General features: G+C 43.5%; 1 protein-coding gene across 6 annotated transcripts in view; it reads right to left on the bottom strand.

Annotated features, from left to right (window-relative positions):
• Positions 1-21,917, bottom strand: part of TAFA2 (TAFA chemokine like family member 2) — a 289,386-nt gene extending 267,469 nt beyond the window's left edge. For 2 of the 6 annotated variants that reach the window (XM_073327948.1, XM_073327950.1), the window contains exon 1: positions 20,544-21,917. The gene's annotated coding sequence lies outside the window, so the exon portion shown is untranslated. The other 4 variants (XM_073327951.1, XM_073327952.1, XM_073327953.1 and 1 more) reach the window with 3 other exon arrangements.
• Positions 21,918-24,613: the final 2,696 nt, after the last annotated feature.

The raw sequence follows: 24,613 nt of genomic DNA, 5'->3' as shown, positions 1-24,613 counted from the left end.
TCCCCTGTTAAGCCAGCCATCCCCGCCTCCCACCCCCAAGCACTGGCAACCCAGGTACCACTTCAGGCAGGGGGAGAGAGCCAGTGAGACAAGAGAACTGGTTTCAGTGTTCACGTGTGTGTGTGTGCATACGAGGGTTGCCAGGTGTCTGGTTTTCTGGCTGAAGAGGGACCCTGATGGCTCCGGTCAGCACCACTGGCCAGGCCGTTAAAAGTCCAATCGCCGGCACAGCGGGGCTAAGGTAGGCTCCCTGCCAGCCGTAGCTCCACGTGGCTCCCGGAAGTAGTGGCATGTCCTCCGTCAAGGGTGAGGTGGTTCCCGGCCAATGGGAGCTGCACAGCCAGCTCCCCACCCCAAGTGCCAGCTCTGCAGCTCCCACTGCCCGGAGCCTGCTTCAGATTGGAGCTCCCTCCCATACTCCGAACCCCTCGGCATCACTCCCCCAGCCCAGAGCCCCCACCTGCACCCCAAACCCCTCATCCCTGGCCCCACCCTGGAGCCTGCACCCGCACCCACAGCCCTCACTCCCTCCCACATCCCAACCCCCTGAGCCAGCCCGGTGACAATGAGCAACAGAGGTTGGGGGGGGTGGAGTGAGCAGGAGGTGGGGTAGGGCCTCAGAGGAGGGATGGGGCCTGAGAGCGGGGGAGGGATGAGGCAGGGGCAAGAGAGTGTTCAGTTTTGTGCAAGTAGAAAGTTGGCAACCCTAGTGCACGTGCACACGCATGCTTTGGCCCCGCAAAATATAGCGCTCAAACTACACCTATGTCCCCCGCAGATTTCTTTGCTTCCCTGCAGAAAGTGATGGGGAAGCAAAGGGAAACTGCGCCTGGAGGTGGGGGGCAGGGGATGCCCATGGGCGTAGTTTGTGGGGGGCATTGCCCCCCAAACAGAGGAGAGGCATAGGGGCACCCATGTCACATGCCGCTGCCCCCCACCATTTCTGTAAACCCAGAGCTGCCCGGCTGAAGGAGGGTGCTGCTCACTGACCCTGCAGCTGGACACCACCTCCTAGGTCCTAGTGATGGTCGTGCTGCCCTTGTGTGTGCTTGAAGCCATCCTGTTTTTGGTACAACAGCGAGTGCCCACGGTGGGACAGGGCAAGTGGGTGAGGTGAAGAAGCAGTGGGGAAAGAAGAGGGTGGGATAGGGCAGGGGGTGGGTGATGTGGGAGTGAGGGGAGGGAGATAGGAGCAGGGGACAGTTGGGAGAGGAAGGGACAGAGAAGGGGATAGAGAAGCAGGAGGCAAGTGGGAGCCCATCATGCAGTGTCCCCTTGGTTGAAGCTGCAGCTGGGACTCCCCTGTTAAGCAGGCCCATCGAGCCCCCACCTCCTCTGCACCTGGACCGCCCCAGTGAGCCCTCCACACCTAGACCCCCACCCCACTGAGCCCCAGCATCTGGACTCTCCACAATGGCTGCCCACAGACAAACCCCTCCCACATCCAAGCACCATCCTCCCACTCCCAGACCTCTCCCCATTGAGCCCCAACCACTTTCACCTGGACCCATTGCCCCTGCACCCGGACTCCCCCCCGCTCAAGCCCATGGGCACCCAGATCCCCAACAGAGCCACCACACCCAGATTGCCCCCCACAGTACCCTCTTACCCACATCTGTATCCCCCACACACTAAGCCCCTCTACACCTAGATCCTGCTGGGCTGAGCCTGCCTGCCCACACCTGGTGCACCTGGCACAAAGGGCAGGAGCCTAAGTTGTTTCTGGGGAAGGCCCAGTTCTTGCGCAGCCTCACCACCTAGTCTCTGTCCCTGGGGTGGCGGGGGGAAGCCTGCAGGGACATCTCCCACGTCCACACAGCTAGTGGCCTTTGCTCCCCACTGCCATGCTGAAGCCTCCACATTTATTTATTTACTTACAAATAAAATTTGCGCAATTTTAAAATATTGTGTGCAGAATTTTTATTTTTTTGGTGTAGAATTCCCTCAGGAGTAATTATATTATGTATTAATAGTGGATCACAACTAGGCATGTTTACTTTTCACAATTTTTTTGCTTGCTTTTTTGAGAGCAGAGGAAAGGAGATATTTAATTTATTGTTTGGATTCAGATTCTTCATGGCGGTTCAGGTATTTTATTTGGTGATGCAGCCCTATTTTTGTATAGCAAAACCCAGAGGTCTCTGGGTTAAAAGACTTTCATAAATACAACTCCATACCATAATTCTGAATTAGTGAAGAAACACAAGACAAAGAAACCATCACCACAAGTAGCTTTTTTTTAAATGGATAGTCCCAGTCACTGCAAAAACAAATCATTTCAGACCATTCAACTAACTAAAATACTAAACTCTATGTTAGAGGAGATCACGATAAATCAGGACTAAGCCAGTCTTCTTTCAAGCTTGCACAGTTGCTAAGACCAGTAAAGTGGTGAACTACAGCTACAAAGTTAGCTATTGTTGAAAAGGTTAAAGGAGACCCCTCACATGGCTTTTCAACTGTCCATCAGACTGTCCAGACCCACAGAGCTTTTACCATCCAGAATTCACACGGCGAGACATCCAGAGAGTCTGGAATGATCCTGCTAAGGCTCAACTCCCTTTTCTCTGACAGATTTAGGCCATATGAGCACATTTTATGCTTCTTTCATCCCCCCCAGGGACTGAAATCAAAGAGGAACAATCTGGCACTAGGTTTCAAAGCTTTATAAAGGTAGAAGCCTAAGAAACAAAATGAAGACAGAGTTAACCATTAGTGCATATGATGCTATTTTAACAATAGGGCTGTCATGGTTTCAGGGCTAGCTGTCACCAATATGCCACCGGAGAAGAGATAGTTGAACCTCTGTCCCTTTCATATTTTCTCTGAGTGGTTATTGGGAAGCAATTCAGACTGACACAGGCACCTGCTAGAATGTCTGAAGAAGTCAAGCCTTCATAGACTAACCACAGGGGGATGATAGGCAAATCAGTAAGGCAGACGTGTGTAGACACTTTGTTGCTTTAACATCCCTTTTTTCCCCTCTTATATTATGCTTTGTTCCTACTGTTAAGATTAAACAATACTTTTGTTTAAGAGGTCACTCTATTCACCACTGGTCACAGCTCCTGAAGGGAAGAACCATAGGTACCAAACCCAGTTATATCTGTAAGCACGGTGGATATACAGGGTACTGTAGCCCAGGGCCCAGTCTAAGAGTGGGAGGATCATGCGATTCCAGCCCAGAAAGAGTAAAGACACAAGGCCTGTCACCTGAGAGGGTGTGTTCAGAGAGTACAGCTAGCCCTACAACCATGATAAGGGCACTGGGAAATGTAACTGATGAAGGAAGACTGTGAAAAGTAGATCAGACTAGAAAATGTCAGGATGATAAGTGTTCCTAAGCATGGGAAGATAGAAGAACAAAGATCCGTGTTATGAATTATAAAGGTGCTAACATTGGATGACTTTAAAATTCATTATAGTGGCAGATTATTTCACTTAAAAGTCCAACCTTTGTAGACCTAGGGCAGTTCTTATCATTAGTATATAATGGTTTCAGCATATTGTTTTATCCAATGTACAGTAAGGACACAAATACTTGCTGTACAAAGTAGGGAGGGGAGAGCATTTTAGATCTATCAGCTTTCAAACAATGTGCTCCTGGAACAGGGGTCATTTACATTGAAAAGAAAAGAATGTCCCTGATCTCTTCATCATTCTCATCTTCTCTGATTACAGTCTTTTATTCTTTAGTGCTAGAAAGCATTTATAATAGTTAGAATGGAAAATGTAGGTCTGGAATATAGGATGCCAGAGAAAATGTGGTGAGAGGCCACACACGACCTTCTAAGCATCCACAGGAAAAGTTTCTAGAGCAGATGAAGATGGACTCTTTTTGAACTGTAAATGAAATGGCTTCACCACACTTGCAAAGAACAGAAACTAGAACCAAAGACATGAGTGCCAACTCAAAAATCTCCTCCTCAACGTGCATGACTCTGTAAGAGTAAGTAGTGTTCCACATAAGTAAACTCCCCCGTTGACAACAAAAACTGTAAGACCAGCTAACCAATGTAGACAATGGAAATATGAGGACAGGAGCCCTGGATTCTGCATTCTTTGGTAGGTGTTCTATAATCCAGTCCCTCCACCTACCATGGGCTCCATCCTCAAGCTCAGTCATTCCCTTCACTCTTCCCTCAGATCTATGTCCTAGGCCTACTTATCTCCTCAACCCCAGCCCTTTCAAAGGCTTCATAGCACAGCAGCTCCTAGGCTCCTTCCCTGGCTCCCTCTCACTGGGGAACACCCCCCTCCCCCCGCATAGGTCTTTGCCCCAGACTATGGTCACTGGAGAGCTCCGCCAACATCTAGTTTCTATCTAGCTCTTCCCCCATGCAGAAAAAAAATGCTGCTTCCTTTCCCTGCAGGCCTTGCTCTCAGACCTAACAATCCATGGGCTCTAGCATAGAAGCCCCAGAATTCCCTTAACTTGACATGAAACCAGGCACAGATCAGAAGAAGAACTTATTATTTGTTGTTCATATTAACATAACATCTAAGCGCCTGAGTTCTGAACCAGGACCCCATTGTGGTAGGCACTGTACAAGACCAGAACAAAGCCAGTCCCTGCCCCAAAAAGCTTACAAACTTAAGCCCTGAACTCCTCTGAAACGCCTGGCTCAACCTGTCATAGGAAGCAATTATTAAAAGGCCTAATCTAATTAACAAATCAAGTTATTGTGTAACAGCTTTTTAACAGAGAGGCATATAAAACACCTATCTTTCTGAATTCTTATATTGTACCATCACAATGATATGAGCTTATGATTAGAGATGCTCTCCAGCTTCAGTATGAGTATATCAAGTATTGTGGAATTAGATATATTCCTTTGTATGCTATGGTGGAGAATGTGGGTTTGATCTGTAATAATTTTATGAAAATGTGAGCTAGCTATTAAAATAGTCAGAACATATTGGGGTTATTGGAATGTGTGAATGTATTGTGCCAGTGTAATAAGGGTCATTAGGAACAGCAAGCAAAATATGAAACAATAGTTAGAGATAAAACGTCTCCAGGTAAACAACTTAAAGGGAGCTAAGGGAACATCACACCAGGACCAGAGGTCACCCAATGGAATTAATAGGCAGCAGGTTTAAAACCAACAAAAGGAAGTACTTCTTCACACAATCCACAGTCAACCTGTGGAACTCATTGCCAGGGGATGTTGTGAAGACTGAAAACTATAACTGGATTCAAAAAGAATTAGATAAATTCATAGAGGATAGGTCCATCAATGGCTATTGGCCAAGATAACTAAGCCTCTGACTGCCAGATGCTGGGACTGAACAACAGGGGATGGATCACTCAGTAATTGCCTTGTTCTGTTCATCCCCCTTGAAGCACCTGGCATTGGCCACTGTCAGAAGACAGGCTCCTGGGCTAGACAGACCATTGGCCTCACCCAGTATAGCCATTCTTATGTAACAATGGCTGGGACATGGAGAAGATGCTCTTTCCATGTGCCAGCCAAAAAAGTTACACAGCTATTTTGCCAAGGCCAGAACCTAGAGACCAAAAAGATAGTAAAACAGCTAAAAACTCTAACAAGAAAGAGGGAGGAGGCGAGTTGTCAGCAGCTGCTCAAGGTTAGATGTGATCAGAGACACACCCAAGGATGTGAAGACAGCAGGATGACAGTCTGTCTCTCCCCGCCCAGATGTGGGGGTATCTAGGTGAAGCAGAACCTTCCTAAACTTGCAAGGAAAGGATAAAGTTTAGGTAAGACCAGATGCATATAGACATTTGTTTTAACCTTTTTCTCTGATGGGTATTGACCTTTGGGTGAATGAACAATAATTTTGTTTTGAAAAAGCAGATTTGAGTCACTTTAATGAGACGCAGATCACAAGCTCCCAGAAGGAAGTTTCTTACAGATGTCAAATACAATTTGGCCTCTCATGTTAACACAGCCAGGAAATAGGGGTCTGTACTCCTTAGATCCACTTCAAGAGAGGATGTAGTGTGGAGCTCCACCCTTGAAAGAGATGAAGGAAGTGAAGCCGGTCACCTTGGAAGGGTGTTGTAATAGGATCTACACACCACATATTGAGCTCAGACAGAGGGGGGCAGGAGAACCTCTCCTATTGACAAGCAAACCACTTAACTATACCCCCATGCAACTGCCAGACCAGCCACTCATTGAGACAGGCACCCAAGCAGCAACCAATAGAGGAAACGAGGCCTGCTATAAAAGAAGAAAGTATAGAAAAGAAAGGGGAGGTGAAAGGCCTGGGACAGCAAAGGGGAGACAACTCTGCACCAGGCTGCCTCCACAAAAGTAACCAGAAGAGCGAATCAGACTGCAAGACCTAAAATTAAGGACTACTAGCTTTAATCGGAGGTGAAGATCCATGTGTTGACCTGACTGAAGACAAGCTAAGGAGTGTCAGCCAGGAGAAGCTGGGGTCTCTCTCCCACACCAAGAGCCTATGAGAGGGACTTGAAAGATCTAAGGTACAAATCAGCCTGTGACAATAATACAAAGACATCCACACAGCAATTCAGAAAAGTATAATAAAACTATACTGTTTTTCTGGTAACCTGGAATTTGGAATAAGTGCACTATCATTATTGTCATGACACACTGTCTCAAACCCAGGCCTGCAGGGCTCATGGGAGCTACCACATTCCAAGCCCCCACCTGGCAGCCTGCGGACAATGGCTTATCTGGGACCCATGAAGCTCAGCTCCAGTGTGAGGCTTCACTCCTGAGGTCTGATGGTGGAGTCCTGATGGTGGAGTACCAAAGCTGCTGGCCCACTGGCCCTATTTAAACCAACAGCAGGAACAGGAAGTTGTCTGAACAACTGAGCTCTCCCCTGTTCTGGACTCTGTGCTGCCACCTACTGCTCCTGGATTTCCTGGCATCCCAACTGGCTTAACTCCTTGCATCTGAGTTGTGGTTCCTGACCTCCAGTTGTCTCCTACTTCTGACTCACTTGTAGCTTGACCCAGCCGACTCCAGTCTCACAGCTGTGGATTCTGGCTCCAACTACCAAATCTCCGACCATGACAGCTTGTTCTGACCACAGTAACCTTACAGAACCAAGCCTGGTGTGAGAAGGATAGACCTAGAAGCCACTAGAACCATAGGACTCACCCAAATGGCCCTCTACCCCCAGACAAATAATCAAAAATGACAAGCCCAAGTTCCGCAGCTGACCTTGGACAACCAGAGGCTGCAGGAGCAAGTGAGGAAGTTCAGTGTTGCGAATACTACACTGCGAACACAGCCTGCAATACCTTGCCCCAAACAGGGGCCTGTGATAGCTTTGCCCAAACGGTTTGATGGGAACTGCCAGCAGTTCCAGGGTTTCATGAACAAATGCTGCCTTCTGTTTCTGGTGTCTCCAAACCTACGCCTCTGACCAGGCCAACATGACCTTAGTAATCAACCTGCTGTAAAAAGAGATGGGTTAGACTGGGCATCTCCCCTGTTGAAGGCTATAGCCCAGTGCTGTCGAACTGAGATACCTTTCTCCAATCAATGTCAACCATCTTCAATTACCTACAGCGAAGTTTAATGCAGATCATGCATCCACCGGCCATGGCCCCTTCTTTATCAACTATGGGTACCACCCCAATTTCACCTACAACTACCCATATGCTCCCCCAACCCACCTGTCTTGGACCTAGAACAACACATGCATTACATCTAAGAGGAGGTGAAGAGACCTTGTTAGTCTCTAAGGTGCCACAAGTACTCCTTTTCTTTTCGCGGATACAGACTAACACGGCTGCTACTCTAAAAAAGCATACAGACAAGCATAGACAACAGGGCCCTGCCTACACCATAGGACAGAAGGTATGGCTTTCTACAGAACACTTCTGCACAGACAGACCCTGTCAGAAACTAGACTACCAGTTCCTTGGCCTGTACTGGATTCAGTGGCTTACCTGGGACCTATGAAGCCTACCCTGAGTGTGAAGCTCCGCCCATGAGGTCTGATTGGCAATGCCCCAGAGCAGCCGATTGGTCCACTGGCCAAGCAGCAAGCACAGAAAGCTGTCTGAACAATTGGGCTCCCCCTTGTTCTGAACTGTGTGCTCTGTGCTTCCTGTTCCTGCTCCTTGATTTCCTGGCATCCCACCCTGACTTGACTCCTCACATCTGACTTGTGGTCCCTGACCTCCAGTTTGGATCCTGCTTCTGACCTCTTAGTATCCTATCCCATCTGCCTCTTGGTTCCTGTCTAGTGACTGTGGACTCTCGCTCTGACTAGTAGGTCTGCCTGTCCACAACCCACCCACGACAATTATATTCACGTGAAGGAACCAATAATGGTTTGGATTCTGCCTGAAACTCTGATGCTGGGAATTGATACCTGTGTAACCAACTCTTCCAATATCCTCATGACTTTTTTCTGGGTCTGGAGCCAATCTAGCAAGAACATGAGAGGTTCCAGCCTTCCCCTGAATTTCAGCCCTTCCTGGGCAATAGACACCTCTGACTTCCTGCCCCATTTTCCCCACCACCTGGGGAAGAGTCGCCAGTCAGGGCCATTGCAGGAAGCAGATAGAGAGGAGTTTTTTAGTAGGAGAGAGGAAGCAACCCATACTGCTGTCACAAGAGGGGAAGGAAGGAAGATGCAGAAAAAGCCTGTCAGCTCAGGGGCACCTTGCTCCCTCATCCCCTCTCCTGCATCTTGTGAACAATGGGTCACTCTGTTCTTTGCTCTCCCCCTCTCCCTCCCTGCAACATCAAGCCTGGAAAAGGAAAGAGGGGCAGCTGGAGTTCCCCCCCACCCCAGGTCTGGAAGATGGGGTGAAGAACCCCTGAAGATGCACCAGCAGAAGGAGCAGAGCTGAGGCTGGGGGGACAGGCAGAAGCAGAGTCAGAACTCATGTAGAAGCTGGGTGTGCCTCATTAATTGCTGGGCTGGGGACAGGCAGATGTGACAGTGGGGGAGACATTGAATTACTTTGAATGTTGAGAAGTTAGAAGCCCAGCACCAGTCAGCCAGCCAGCAGGAGCTCCTGCAGCAGGAACCAGCATCACCTCACCCAATTTGGGAGACTTGGCAACACTTGCATCCGATGAAGTGAGCTGTAGCTCACGAAAGCTTATGCTCAAATAAATTTGTTAGTCTCTAAGGTGCCACAAGTCCTCCTTTTCTTTTTGCTGATACAGACTAACACGGCTGCTACTCTGAAACTTGGCAACACTAATGTCACATGTGCACACACTAGGGATGGACAAGGGGAGTTCACAAGTCAACACAGACCCAAACCACACAAACTGTCTTTTAAAAAGCAAAAACTCATACTTTTTTAGAGTCAGACTCATGATTTTTGAGCACATGGTGTTGGCAATACTGGGATACTGGCAGAATATGTTGTATGAAATGCCAATTCCTTTTGTTGTTTTATATAATGTACTTATCATCCCACCTTCATTCATGCACAAAATATGCTTCTTCCTGTTATTTACTCTGAGGATCTGGGGAATACGCCCATAATTTATTTATATATGCAAAAGAAAAATTTGTTTGGAGAAGTTTAACAAGAGACCTGACCACAAATAGAACCAGACAACCTTGTCTCTGAAATGGGATCTTAGTTCCGTAGTTAAGCATTTGACAGAGTGCTATTAATCATCATTAAATAGTCTTTGTATCCTCAATGGCCAGTCTCCTAGAGACTGCACCCAGTCCCCAAACCATATTGTGTGAGTAGATATCTGGAAAAAACTGGTTTGGAAAGCAGGGGGAAGGGGGGTAGATAGGCTGGACCAGGCACTCATGTCTGAAAATGCAAGTAATCCAGAGGCAAGGGCTTGATAAACAGGTCCAAGTACAGCAGTGAGAGAGATCACCAGACACAGTGAAAAGCTGATATCTAGACAGAAAAGGGGGCTCACAGTGTGGTCAGATTGGGGATTGCTTTCAGGAGAAGCAAGTTTTTCACTTTTCTCTTTTTCTTCTCTGTAACCAATCTGAAAATGCCTTATCTAGTTTAATTTATAAGTGTAAATGTTAAGCAACGCATTTTTGTTTTAATTCTATTATCTCTGGGTTTTTTATATAAATCTTGTTTTTATTAAGCTTACTATTGTGTGGGTAACTTCACTGTAGATGTCTCTGAAAAAAGGAATACCCACTAAGGAGAGACACTGAAGGGCAGAGAGTCTCTGGAACCTACACTCCCCCCCTTCAGTCTTGATCCAGGGCCATGGACAAAGGCGCTCTATTCCAGTGATTTATGTTACTAATAGGCTGTGGGGGGCAAGAACAATGGGAGAAGCCAAAAGACTGAGGAAGAGATGAGAATTGGTGGGGGCGTGGGTGCATTCACTATAAATCATGCTGTTTGCAGAATGCATATATATTCATAGCATTTAATTTATACCTATAACTCTATATAATTAATCACAATAGTGGGGCTGCACAATCTGAACCTAACTGATAGAATCTTTTTGACTGAACACAGATGTAATGTAAAGTAAAAACTATCAACTGTGATGGTTTTATTCACTAATCCCTACTGAGTTATCCACACATTTTCTTAAGTTTTTAAGTAGATATCTATTTAATTTGAGGAATTGCTCTGTTAAAATGATTAAAAGAGAAACAATCAATGAGAATTATATACTGACACAAATGGTAGCGTCTATACAGTATATTTTGTATACAATTACTTGCTATGATGTTTATCTTAAGTTACTCAAAAATATTCTCCTCTAAAAAGTGATTCTTTTAACCTTTTCAAGGCCTAAATAATTTATACAGCCATTTTCATTGTGGATGATGTTAAAATAGCATCTGGAATAGTACTTTTATTTAGTACCGATGACAACCTGTGGCTGACAATAGTCTTCAGAATTTCAGCATACAAATAAGTTCAAATAAGATAATCACCAGAGGATGGATATGGAGAAAGAATAGCCAAATAATGTTACTACTATTGTAGGTTTCAAATTAACTGTTTCAGTCTAAAGTTGTAATTATCAGGAGGAATGCAGTTATTCAGGAATGCATTAAAAGAGCATAATATTTCATAGCTCATTAAATAGAAAATATATTGAAAATTTGGGAACCAGAATCATTTGCAGCTTTCTCTGAGCTGATGGGTCATGGCATACCAAAAAAAAAAAAAAAAAAAGACTTTTTTGGAAGGAAAGCAATCTGGTATTGCTAACTGCAGACTATATTTACTTGACATTCGGAAAGATCATATGACACCAATGCAGATGAGGTGAGTTTATACAACAGTGAGGAGGAAAGGAAGGGCAAGGAGAGCAGAAGAGGTTAGATCAGGGGTTCTCAAACTGGGGGTCAGGTCCCCTCAGGGGGTCACAAGGTTATTACATGGGGGCGGGGGTCACAAGCTGTCAACCTCCACCCTAAACCCCACTTTGCCTCCAGCATTTATAATGGTGTTAAATATATTTTAAAAGTGTTTTTAATTTATAAGGGGGTGGGAGGTTGAACTCAGAGGCTTGCTGTGTGAAAGGGGTCACCAGTAAAAAAGTTTGAGAGCCACTGGGTTAGATAGCGGGTGGTTGGATGGTCTGATAGAGAAGAGAGGAAAGTGTGTGTTAGTATGATATGTTTTAGATAGCTATGGTGACTAGATTTTTAAGACATACCATACATTCATGCCATTCTATAGTTATAGCTGTGTCAGCACTCTCTTTACAAAATGTTTTTTTTTTCAAAACTTTTGCCATTTATCAGGTAATTAGGCAATTTCAAGATTATTCTGCAGACCAAAATATCTATTAACCGATGGATGTTATTGCACTAAAGGTGATGTAAATAATATGCTTTTTAAAAATCATAGCCTAAAAGTATATTCAGTGGATTTCAAATATGTATTTACAGTAGACACAAACCTTAGGAACGCTTTAAAATGTATGATAGCAAAATGCTTGAGAAAAGCCAAGTTGTCTCTAATTATACTGGGGATAAACTCCAAAACATTAGACCACATATGCTCAAAAACAGAAAGAAGCTAAGAATGGCAAAGGTAAAGCTTCAGCTTCCTTCTTGTTTGTTTTTCCTTACCTAATTGTACCTAACTATTACAGGGATCTAAGAGCATGAAGGGATACATGTGCAGCAGTGACCAGGCTCAGATTTAAAGATGGAGAGCTAACAATCTAACAGTGGAAATTTCAGAAATCTTTGTATTCCTTCCTTTTGTTGGTTGGTGTCTGAGCTGTGAAATAACTCAGCAGAATCAAAACATAGGTACCATCAGGAAGAGTATTTCCATCAAAAGATAAGCTTTATACACCAGTAAGTAAAAAGCAAGTTGCCATGAGTGTGTGTATATATCTGTACATAACAAAACTTCCCCAGTCTGGGGTTCACCACAGTCAAAAATCAGCCGATGCGTATAGGGCCCTGCGTTCTTTTGGAGATTCTCATTTCTCTGTCTCCCACACAACCAATTTATAGTCCTTCCCCTGGCCACCAGTGCAACCTCTTAATTGTCAAGGACCCGATACCTTGTCAACGCTACAGTCAGTACATCATCTAAATCCAGAGGGAAGAGAGAGCCTAGGATCCCAGTTTATATACACAAAAATAGGATCTTAAAATGGGAGGTTTTGGTCAACCTTAACCAGTTCAATACCAGTTCTACCTATAATAACCATATCTGAATATATTGTAATATTGCATTAGTGCACATAAACGTGTCTTTCCTTTGGTTCGTGTAACATCATAAATCAAAAGACCATATTTTTACTTATTTGTTACTATCACCACATCACAAGATAAAACTGAAAGCCTTAACTTATATACAGCTAGGCTCTTATTTGTTAAAATACACAGTTAAATGGGTCTCAAAACAAGTTAAATATAGGTAACAGAATCCAGTCATGTTGATGTTTTCTTGTTGAAATACTGTAACCGATTTTTTCCCAATTAAGTTCTAAATATGACCTCATTTTTGTGAGAATATGAATATGTTGTATCCCGTTTTATTTTATTTCTACACTAGTGACATCACTTTTGAACAATATTAAGACTATATTTGTAGTTTGTAATACTAAAATGCATGGGTAGCTAATATAATCTTATAAAACTATCTGCTATTAGAGCCTTCTTGGATTTTATTTCTATCTTTGTTTTAAATGTAAGTGTATATAATATTTGTCATTGATGGATTATGGAGAATTTAAATTGTGCATTTATCCACAGAGCTTGGATAACTGCAAGATTCTCAACATATGGCTTGTTGGTCTAAGGCAGGGGTTCTCAAACTGTGGGGTGGGACCCCAAAATGGGTCACGACCCTGTTTTAATGAGGTTGCCGGTGCTGGGGTCCTGGACCAGAGCTGAAGCCCAAGTCCCACCACCTGAAGCAAGACTCAGTCTTTGGCTTCAGCCCTGGGCAGCAGGGCTCAGGTTATAGGCCCTTGTGCTTCAGCTATGCCGCTGGTCTAAGGGTTTGATTTTTTCTTAGGGTAAGAAAGATCCCTGGTTCAAATCCTGGACAACCCCTCACAAAGACTGAGATTGGTCCTCTACCTTTAAAATCTGGAGGTGAAGCTAGATTATCATAATGGTCCCTTCTGGCCTTGGAATCTGAAGTGAGCTGAAGGTCACGAAAGCTTATGCTCAGATAAATGTGTTAGTCTCTAAGGTGCCACAAGTCCTCCTTTTCTTTTTGCGAATACAGACTAACACGGCTGCTATTCCAAAACATCGCATCGATGTGCCTCAACCCTGGTCACAAAGCAGCAAGAGTGTAGTCTGCATACATGTTCAGGCCCCAATTCAGCAAAGTACTTAAGTGCATGCCTAACTTTAAGAAAGCAAGCAGTCCCACTGAAGTCAAATGGGGACTATTCACTTACAAAGCACATGTTTAAGTGCTTTTCTTGATAAGGCCTCAATCTTTGGCCTCTCTGTGGACATCAACAGCAAGCATGCCATTTTTGTCAATTACATTTGTGTTTTTTATGATCTGGACATTAGATCAATAGGAACTGGACTGAGACCACCAGCTCATTTCACATAAACCACCAGACAACTTCCAAATGGTATTCATTTTCAGTCATTACTGGCGCAGGTCCAAATTTCAGGTAGTGACCTAAATGGGAAAGGTGCTGAATCACATTATCTATCCTCTGAGCCATCAAAACACCATTCCCTTGTATTTTACACTATTACATGTAATGATACAATATCTTACTATGAAGTATGGTCCAGCTTAGAACTCAAAGGGCTAAACTGAAATCTTAGGTGCACAGAGGCACATTCCTAAAAAGCCTCAGCTGTGAAAGTAACCACAGAACATAGTTTTAACAAACTACTCCTGGATCCCCGAAAACTTGCTGTTGTGAGGCTGCGTATTACTAAGACATAAATAAATGTACTATGTAGCTTTTAAAAAATATTAATAAGACCTTATCACATATTAGACAATTGCTGTTTAGTTTTACTAAGTCAATGAACAAAGCATAGCTGCGATGCATTCTCCTTGCATTTTGGGAACAAAGAAATTGCCATGCTGGATCAGACCATGGTCTATCTAGGTCAGTATTCTGTCTCCAGCAGTGGCCACAACCAGCTGCTGCAGAAGAAGGTGCAAGAAACCCTGCAGTAGGTCATTATGGGATTACCTGCCCCAGGCAAAGTTTCCTCCTACCCCCCTCTAAGTTAGATATTGGTTCGTGCCTCAAAGCATGAATTTCTCTCTCTTACAAAACATACATTTTAATACGTACCATTATAACTATGGAAATTCTTGCTGTTCATATAAATGTCCAGTACTCTTTTTCTATTGTGTATGTCCACTTGCTAATTTGCAGAGTTCAGCAATTTGATGTGGCCATCCCTGTAGCACAGATAAGTGGAGATTCTCATCACTAAGGCTACATTTTAGTCAAGGGCATTTTTAGTAAAAGTCATGGACAAGTCACAGACAGCAGACAAAAATTCATAGCCTGTGACCTGTCCATGACTTTTACATATACCCTTGACTAAATCTTGGGGGGTGCGGCCCACGGGCACCACATGGCCCGGGACCCGCACTGGTGCTGGGAGAGGGCAGTTGGTGGGGCTGGCAGGCTCCCTACCTGGCTGCATGCAGTGACATCCCCCTCTCTTAGCTCCTAGGCAGAGGCATGGCCAGGCATCCCTGCCCCTGCCTCTGCCCCGGGTGTCAGCTCTGCAGCTCCCATTGGCCAAGAACCGCAGCTCATGGGAGCTGTTGGGGCAGTGTCTGAAGGCGGAGGCAGTGTGCAGAGCTGCCTGGCCACACATCTGCCTAGAAACAGAGGGATGTTGCTGCTTCCACGGAGCCTGTCCCAAAGTAAGCGCCACCCAGAGCCCTCACCCCCTCCCACACTTCAACCCTCAGCCCTGAGCCCCCTCCCACACCCAAACTCCTGCTGCTGCTGGGGGGAGGGCACGGTGGCCCGAGACTGCCCCAGCAGCAGCTAGTGTGGCTGGCCCTGGGGCTGCCCAAACTGTTCAGGCAGCCCCCGGGACCAGCTGCACCAGCCGCTGCAGAAGTCATGGAGGTCCCGGAAAGTCACAAAATCCATGACTTCCATGACAAACTCGCAGACATACTCATCATCCACCTTTCCAAAAAGCTGTCAGTATTGTCACACATTCTAGTTCATAGTTTGTCCTTTCCTCAGCATTGTTAAAGAAGATTCTCATCGGACAAAAGTCTATACACAATGGTGTTAACAGACTCATATTCATGATTTACATTATGAGGGTCAAAAATAAGATGTCAGCTGCAGCTACCAGAAACACTGTTAACACAGTAGCCATTATGAGGTTTGATAACCTTAAAACAGGAGGTTAACTAACCCTCTTTCCAGCTCACACACATGCATTTATATAGGTGACTGGTTCCATACTGCTTAAGATAAAAGATCTGTTCTTGCAACTGCTTACTCATGTGAGCAGCCTATTAGCATGAATAAAGGTCTGCAGGATCAAGTCCAGAGAAAACATTTTCCATAAACCACATGACAAATCTTACCTCCATCACCAGCTACAGTTGCAAAGCATTCTGCAGAGAACTATTCTGATGTACCAGAAAAGAAGAAAAAGCTAAGAAAGCTTGTTTGGCTACTTGTCTCCATTTTATCGAAGTGTACTGTGTCCCACTGTAATTACTACTGTGAAGCATGATCACATTATTATTTTCTCTCTCCAAAGTGTTTTTTGAAATACATTTTGGGAAGGGAGCTATATAAAAATGAATTGAATTGTGTATCTGTGGAAGTGAGAAAGCGTTGCTTGCTGTTATGGAAGAGTGCTTTCGGCTGACATGATTATTTTGTTGTTTTCCTTTGATAGACAACTGACTGTACATAGTGATAAAAAGATAGCTGGAGATGGCCAGAATTGGTGCAGAATTGGAGCATAGACATCCCAGCCTTGCTGTGCTTTATCTAACACAAGGAAATGGCTACAAGCCAAATGAAATTATTGTTATTGGTGATGTCACCATTCACCATATTCCCAAGTAATTAAGGTCTTGTTTGCAATGTGGCTATCAGCTGACATTATGTCTGCATATTGGATGTAGATGGGTTTTGCAAACCTAACTTTTTTTTAAATACAAACATATTTCTGTGATTTGCAAAACAAAATACTTGGGCCAGATACTCTGCTGGAGTAAACTGGCACAGCTCCATGGGCAGTCCTCTCTTTTAAAATAATGTTTGTCGTTTGTGTTCGAATATAGAGCTTTATGCTTAAAATGTATTACATATAGGTTAGTTTAATGTTTAAACTCTCTATAAATTGAACTCCATATTGTAAGCCAATAAGCAATAATACACAGGTCTCCTTACATCTCTTCAAAGGAAACCAAAACTGAACGGTTTGCATTTACATCTTTGTTACCTAAAATATACTCAGAAATAAAGTGAAAATTTAGCAATGTTATACATCTAGAGATAATGTGACATATCCTCAGCTGGTATAAATTGTCATAGCTTCTAATGGAGCTATGACAATTTACACCGGCTGACAAGCTGCCACATTATTTTAAAATGCAAAGAGTAGGGTTGTATTTTTTAATATTCAAAAGAAGCTGATGAATATAACAAAAAGGCCCTCAATCAGACCACAACATTTATTTCCATTCTTTAAGAACTTTATTTCAAAGGGAAAATGGAATGGAATACCTGTATTTTCAAATGAAATGCCATTTCCAGCAGAATTACACGATATTACAAAATCAATGGCTATGAGACAATGGACATGTCAGTACTGCCTTTTATTTAAATGTGATGACTAAATATAGATTGTAAATATGAGAACCAACGTTAATTAATTGGTTTTCGCAGTCTTTAGTTGCTTTGCCCTTCACAGTGGCATGCAGTCTGTTTGCTTTAATTTATTTTCTTTGTTTTGGTGATGTTTGACTAATAAATACATTGATGAATTGCATTTGTAAATGCCATCCATAGATCACAAGAAAAGAGTATGCTTGATGTTCCTATTATGGCGATCCTGGAAGATTTTTTTCCCCTCCTTCAACTTTTAGTATTTAACACACCCACACACACAGAGTGCTGCAGTGCTGAATAAAGTTCCCTGTTCTTATCTGAATTTTCAATGAACAAGCAGCTGCAGAATAATGTGACTTAATGAGGCACTTCTAATAAAACACAGCACAACTTAAAAGAGAGGCATACAACTGTTTGCTCACTGATAGAACTATCATTCAAAATAAAGTTTCAAAACAATGGTCACATTTTGTATATGAATAGTAAATTATACGGTTTCCTAGTTTCCACAGTCACTGATGAGTGCATGAGATTGACAAATGTTTAGTATTTTACTATTACCTGTAGTCAAACCTAACACATAATTAGTGCTACATGATCTTCTTCTAATAGACTATTATGCTTTACACAGTTACTAGTAGGCAATAATACATTCCAGAAGAAAAATAGGTTACACCAATTAAATATTACATGTAAGTGTGGTGACACTCATATTTGAAAAATGCCAAGGTTTTTTGGGCCTACCAGAAAGTACACAGACTGTTGGCAAAGAGCTCCTTTACCGGAAGTCTCTTTCACTTAATAGATAAAAGGAAAACCTATGCTTTCATCCTTGAAAACAGAGTCATTCTATCAGCTCCACTGATTACATTATGAAAGTTGATGGCTACTAAATGCTGTTAGGCCACCACATTGCTTTGAGATTGCACATCTGCTTTAACATAAATCTAAACGAGGCTCAATGAATCTTCAGTCTGCAACTTGCCATTGTAACTGAAGCTCTCTAGTATTATCTATCTGTCTACATACACATTACAATTTTCAACTCCACTAATTCTGCTTATGCTCCGCACTAGCACAATCAACTGTATGACTTGTGCCTACGTGTAAAATGAAATCCCTTGGTGCTCTTGAAGAGATGTGCAAAAACATTACACTACATGTCAAATACATGACAAGGCGCTGGATTAGTTCTCATTCGCTGATTAAAACAGTATGACAGGAATCAAGATTTTATTTCAAAATCACCTACTATCAACTAAACAGCATATCTAAATTCATTCTTTCAAAAGCCTCCTGCTCAGATAATATATGGTACTCAGTATAAGTATGCTGTAAATAGCAAGACTGATCTAATACAAAACAAGTGATCACTATAGTCCCCTCTTCACTAAAATCATAGTACTGAAATAGTTTACATTTACAGTAAGAACAGTATTGTAGCTTGGTAAGTCAGGGCAGTAATAAACTGAAAAAATAGATGCTCAGGTGAACATCGCCATTACAATATCAAAGCTGTGTAAGTAATATCTAAAACTGAGATTTAGCTGAATTACTTTACCACTGTTACGTGAACAATTATGAAATTATTAAGATTAGATACATACATATATTCACAGTGTAAAGTGACTGAAATGTTACTGCGACAGGACAAGTATAATAAATAAATCCTTTGTGCCCCCTTTAAAAATTGTCTTAGAAGTGGGTCATGTTTCTCAAGTTTACCGAAAGCCATGGTGGGATAGGACTGTTTAGTTTGTTTAGGTTTTTATGTTATGCTCCATAAAGGAATCTTACAAGCAAAGAAAAAATAGTAATGTATCACCTAATAAAGTAGCTTTAAAGTGTTAAATTGGTACCAGTCTGAATGTTAATATCTAAAAGCAGGTGGTAAGAAAGAGCAACCAGATAATAATGATCATTTAAATTTATCCAGTGCTGTGAGAAGACCCTAACACCCTGGATGTTTTATGGGGCTCTATTTGTTTATTATTTAAATTAACAGTTCTTCAGGAGTCAAAACAAGATTTCCTAGTTACAAAGCCAAAAATTATTATTGTGGCAGGTTTGTACAGTTGTTTTTTCCAACAAATTAATACCCTCCAAGCAAAGAATGGAAAGAGACTATTGTAACTACACATATAGAGTAATTCAAAGTGCTTCAGGCAGTTGTTTAACCTCCTGGTAAGGATGAGGAATAAAATAGAGAAAAGCATGACAACTCTGCTCCTAGCAGGGCACTGAAAGATGCTGCTCTTTGTGCTTTGCATAGACAGCTTGTGTTTCTAATCCCACAGCTAGCTTTACAGGAAATAAAGCCGATATTTTAAAAAACTCTGTCTTGCACAAGTACCCTGGGGTAGGGGGGCTGGGAAGGAAAAACCTTCCCACTATGAAACAGAATACAGATAAAATGCTATTGAGCCGTTAAATTAGCTCATTGAAATGGGAAGAAACAAGCAAAACATATTGGCAAGAAATGTCTCAGGTTAGATGCCACGATTTGGGGAACATTTACAGAGGAAAGAACTGAAGTCATAAACCATACGTTATATAGACCTTTTTAAAACTATTCCTAAAACGATTCACTCTTTAACCTCTCCCTTAAGCCATCCAATAGAGCGATCTGTCTCCAACCAAAATAAATCGCCCGGTATCTGAGGTTCTGGAAGTTATCAGCCATGCTCTTTATGAAAATAATTAGGCAGAAAACCTGATAATCTTACTAAAACGTCCATCGTTCTGCAGAAATGTGGAGGATTAAATAATCAAAAATGGACAGAATTCAAAGAAACACCTGGCACATCTCATTGATCCATATTAGTGCCCCACTGGGCTATTTATCAGGAGTCCAGTAAGTTTACAAACCAGCACTGAACTGGAAAGCGGAGTGAAATTAAAAACAGTTCTTTAATCAAAAGAGGCTTTTTTTAAACTTTTTTGTACTGGAGAGGAGGGGTTGGAATAATCGACTCACTTAAATACCCTTCCTCACCTTCGTCTCTTCCCTACCCCCACTCATTCACAAATCGCTTTAACCAGAACTTCTCCCCTCCACCTCTTTCCTCGCCCAGCTCTGATCGGATGCTAGAGTGACTGGCTGGATACTTCCAGCATCTCTCTTCACCAAGGGATCAGACAAGACAAAACGTGAAGGGCCGGGAGCTCGCCACAATTTAGCAGAGTGGGAGATCTCCCTTTGCACTCACCCGAAACCCGCACAACGCTGTACCGGGCGGGGGGACTGGGGTGCCCGAAAGCAGGAGCTGCAGCTGCCTGAGCCCGCTCACATCTGGAGAGAGCTGGCACCTTCTCACCTACCTGCAGCCCCGCTTCCTTTTGGAAACCCCTAGCGATCCTCCTTCAGGTTCCGGGGGGAAACTCCAGCCTTATCGCACTTGCATCGCTTACAAAATCCCAATCCTCCTCCGGCATCCACTGGCATGGATTTGTTCGGGGCGGGGGGGGGTAAATTTGCTGCGTGGGGGTTTCCCCCACTCCTCTCGGATTGTATCTTGAAATAAAATAGGGATCCGGCAAGCAGGTGCAGGGAAGAGAGGGGGCTTTGGAGGGAGAGGTTGGGGGTGTTTCTTGTGCACTATTTAAAAGTGAGCAGAGGATTTTTTATAAAGGAGAGATGTAGGTTTTCTCTGCTAAAAAAGGACAGCGCAGCTCTCGCCCCTTTGCCAGATCAGTGAAGGTCCCGATTCAGCCTTGCAAGCAGAGAAGGAAGAAAAATTAACCGCATCCCTCAGCAGTCCCCCTCTGTTACTCCACCTCTGGTTGGTCTGCTTTTAATACACAGCAAGACTTTGCCCCCTCTCGCCTCGCTCCTTCTCCCTCTCGGGAAAGGTAATTGGAGAGTAAGAGATTCACCTGCAGGGGGGGGAATCAGCCCGCACGTACTTCTCCAGATTGCTGGCTGGCTGTGGTGGGATTGTTTTAGACAAGCTGAGGCAGCTGATGGGGCTTTAAATACAGTCAAGCCAGGCACGTCCTGACGAGGCAGGAGATGGTCCTTGCCTCCCCAATATCTATCTCCCCACGGCTGCCCCGGCTCCTCGATCCTTCTTGCTGCCCCAGGTACGTCCGAGCTGGGAACTCAGGTCCGGTTAATAGATAACGTGGCGGAGCTGCTGGCCCTGTATTGCTGGTAGCCCTTCCAGGAGTCCCACCGCCAGAGTTTCCGAGAGACTAACTAGCCCCAGGCACATCGTGGGCTGAAGCGTACGCCTGCCTTAGATCCTCTCTCTCCTCGCCAGCACCCCCGCACTGTCACCCCCCGGGAGAAAAGGGTGCGGGTCCGAGCACCCGCGCGGGCGTCTCGTTCCTTCCCCTTCAGAAGGAAGGGGAAAGCGGCCAGCTTAACCCAAAGAGACAGACGCACAAATGAGTAGAGGAAACGAAAAATCCCCTCGGACACAGTTTTGCAACTCCCTAGAGCGCCAATCGCTGGGGAGAAAAATGAGCGTGGAGTTGGTTTCCCCTTTAAAGCCAAGCTCTTTGGGGAGATTTCCCCTCCTTCCTGTATTGGGACCAATTCATGAATGAATGAAATCCCTTCGGACGGGGAGAGAGCCCATTCATAGCCTGTACAACCTGGGGCTCCTGGGTGAGCTTTGGAGCAACATGGTGTTGAATCGCATCGGGCTGGGCTGGGCTGCCTCGCCTCTCACGCCCAGCAGCCACTGAAGAAGCAAGCTGTACGGCTGCTGCCAGAAAAACCAACGCGCCGGGTGGCTGCAGCAGACAGAGGGACAGCGGCAATCCAGAGCCAAAAGCTGGCCTGTGTCTCCCTCCAGAGGAAGAAGAGATTCAGACACATACAAAAAAACTTCAGAAACAGACTCCAAGGAGAGACTGCTGAATTGGAATTAATTTGCAAACTGGACACCATTAAATTAGGCTAGAATAAAGACTGGGAGTGGATGTGTCATTACACAAAATAAAACTATTTCCTCGTGTTTATTTTCCCCCCTACTGTTCCTCACACCTTCTTGTCAACTGCTGGAAATGGCCCACCTGAATTGTCACTGCAAAGGGGTTTTTTTTTCTCTCTCTTGCTGGTAATAGCTCACCTTACCTGATCACTCTCCTTACAGTGTGTATGGTAACATCCATTGTTTCATGTTCTCTGTGTATATAAAATCCCCCTACTATATTTTCCACTGAATGCATCCGATGAAGTGGGCTGTAGCTCACAAAAGCTTATGCTCAAATAAATGTCTTAGTCTCTAAGGTGCCACAAGTACTCCTTTTCTTTTTGCGGATACAGTAACATGGCTGCTACTCTGAAATACTGACTACAGCAACTCCGGTTTGAAATCTACACAAGGAGGGATCTTTGATCCCAATGACACACAACATTGGGCACCTGGAAGTAGCTTTTGAATGGACATTCTAAGAGGTCATTTAGTAAGGTTACAATCAACTGCAGTTTACTGCGTGTGGCACTTATCTATGGGACCATGGTCTTACCTTTATTCTTACCTTATTTTGCTTTGTGCCCTTAAGTGCAATGATCCCTTAGTTGCTGCATTTTTATTTTATTTTATTTTTTGCCATTGGTGATTTGATCCTTTAGCCCAAGGATCTTGGTTCAGATAATTCAAAACATGAACTTGGGAAAGGCTTTTAAAAACATGAGGCCACTCTTAGACACACCTACCTTCCTTCCTGTGTGTTACTCTGCTTGTTAATGGCCTTTTATGCATTTCCTCTTCTCACCCCTCTTTTTTCAGCTCTGAATACAGGCACATTTAAGAGGATATTCTTAATAGTGCTTTCTTTGCTCTGGAATAGGTTTGTTCTTGTACAGCACATGCTGTGTTGACAAATAACATTATTATCAGCCAAACTTGCCACTTTTTGTTGAACAGCACCTGCACCTCAGCCCGAGTAAAGGTGAACGAGTCTGACCCTATATCACTACTTTTGCCTAACAGAGGAAAGATTGCTTAAGGCACATATTCTTTATGCTTTGCCTCTCCAGTTAATACAGAGATCTCCAATAACAACAACCACAGAGATATTAATAAATTAGACAATACAATTAGATGTGTGGGTGTCTGTTTTATTGGTTGCAAAAGGTTTTACATGAGTGTCAAGCAGTGCAGAATTAAGTGTCCATGATATATTTCATCATTCATTCATTGCCAGGCTTAAAAAAAATCATCCATACAAATAATAAGATTAAACTATCCAAGAAATGACTTCTGCAAGTCCCTTTACTGACACCAAACCCTATATGATGGTACTCGGTGAATTGTATGGGAAGGAAAGTGAAACAGAAAAACAGCAGAGCAGATTTCTTTAATCCACATTTGTGGAACATTGGTGACTTTTTCAAATAATACAGAGGCATAAAAATCAACGGAGTCCAAAAAAGAAAACAACTGAAGAATGCAGATAGCTCCATGATGACTGCCCCACACTCACTCCTTCAACACTGCAGGGGGAGTTAGAAATAGGCTGGCCTGGAAAGTGAAAGTAAAAAGTATTCTTGATGGTGATATTGTATGTAACAATTCTAGCAAAAATAGACATTGCTCTGTGAGGGCTCTGGAGGCATTAAAGGATTGTTGGATTTTAAAACAGTGCAGTTTTACCTCATTAATTTGAATACATCTGATGCCACAAAAAGATAATTGAACTAGCCAGTGAGCAAATGTGCGGCTGCATTCCAAACAAGCTAAAAGTAATGCAGAAGCAGCACTGGAAACGCTACTAGTAAGGAATTAAAATAACCAAGACATGTCGTTACAAGGGCATGTCTCATACCATACCATACCATTCTTATACCATATCCATCATTATACAATCTGAATGCCTCAAAAGTGTTGCTGTTGAGAGGTCATGAGATGAAATAGGCCGCAGTCATGATCAGTGTCCAGTTGTTCTAGGAACTGTGCAGACACGTAGGAAGACAGGATCCCTTCCCTGAACTGGTTATAGCACAATTTGACAGAAGACAAACGACAGCTACAGACAATAGAGGAGAAGAGAGGATGAGAGTAAAGTCATTCCTTTCCCATTTGTGGGGTTCTTTCATACAGTAACAAGAGAAAGAAAAATATTGAAATACAAATACAACAATGTAATTTTTTTTTAAAAAGAAACAAAAGTTAACAGGGGTACTTGGAGCAAGGGCAGTATCTGAAAACTAATTTAACTCATTTTTTTTAAACTTCCTACATTTCAAGTTGAAGTATAGCTCTAAAGAGCATGGCATGGGACGGATACAAATGAGGGAAGTTTTCTCAAAATGCCATAGTAGCACAACCATAAACATCCTCAATCTCTTCCTTGCTCAAGCCTAGCTGCTAAACAAAATGAAATGAAAAACTGTCCTTTATTAGATTCTGGTAGACTCAATTAGGGGGGAGGGATAG

Source organism: Lepidochelys kempii, chromosome 1 (assembly GCF_965140265.1).
Source record: "Lepidochelys kempii isolate rLepKem1 chromosome 1, rLepKem1.hap2, whole genome shotgun sequence".
In the NCBI taxonomy this organism is placed as follows: Eukaryota; Metazoa; Chordata; order Testudines; family Cheloniidae; genus Lepidochelys; species Lepidochelys kempii.
Note: the sequence above shows the minus strand (reverse complement) of the source record. Positions and strands in the feature narration are given on the sequence as shown.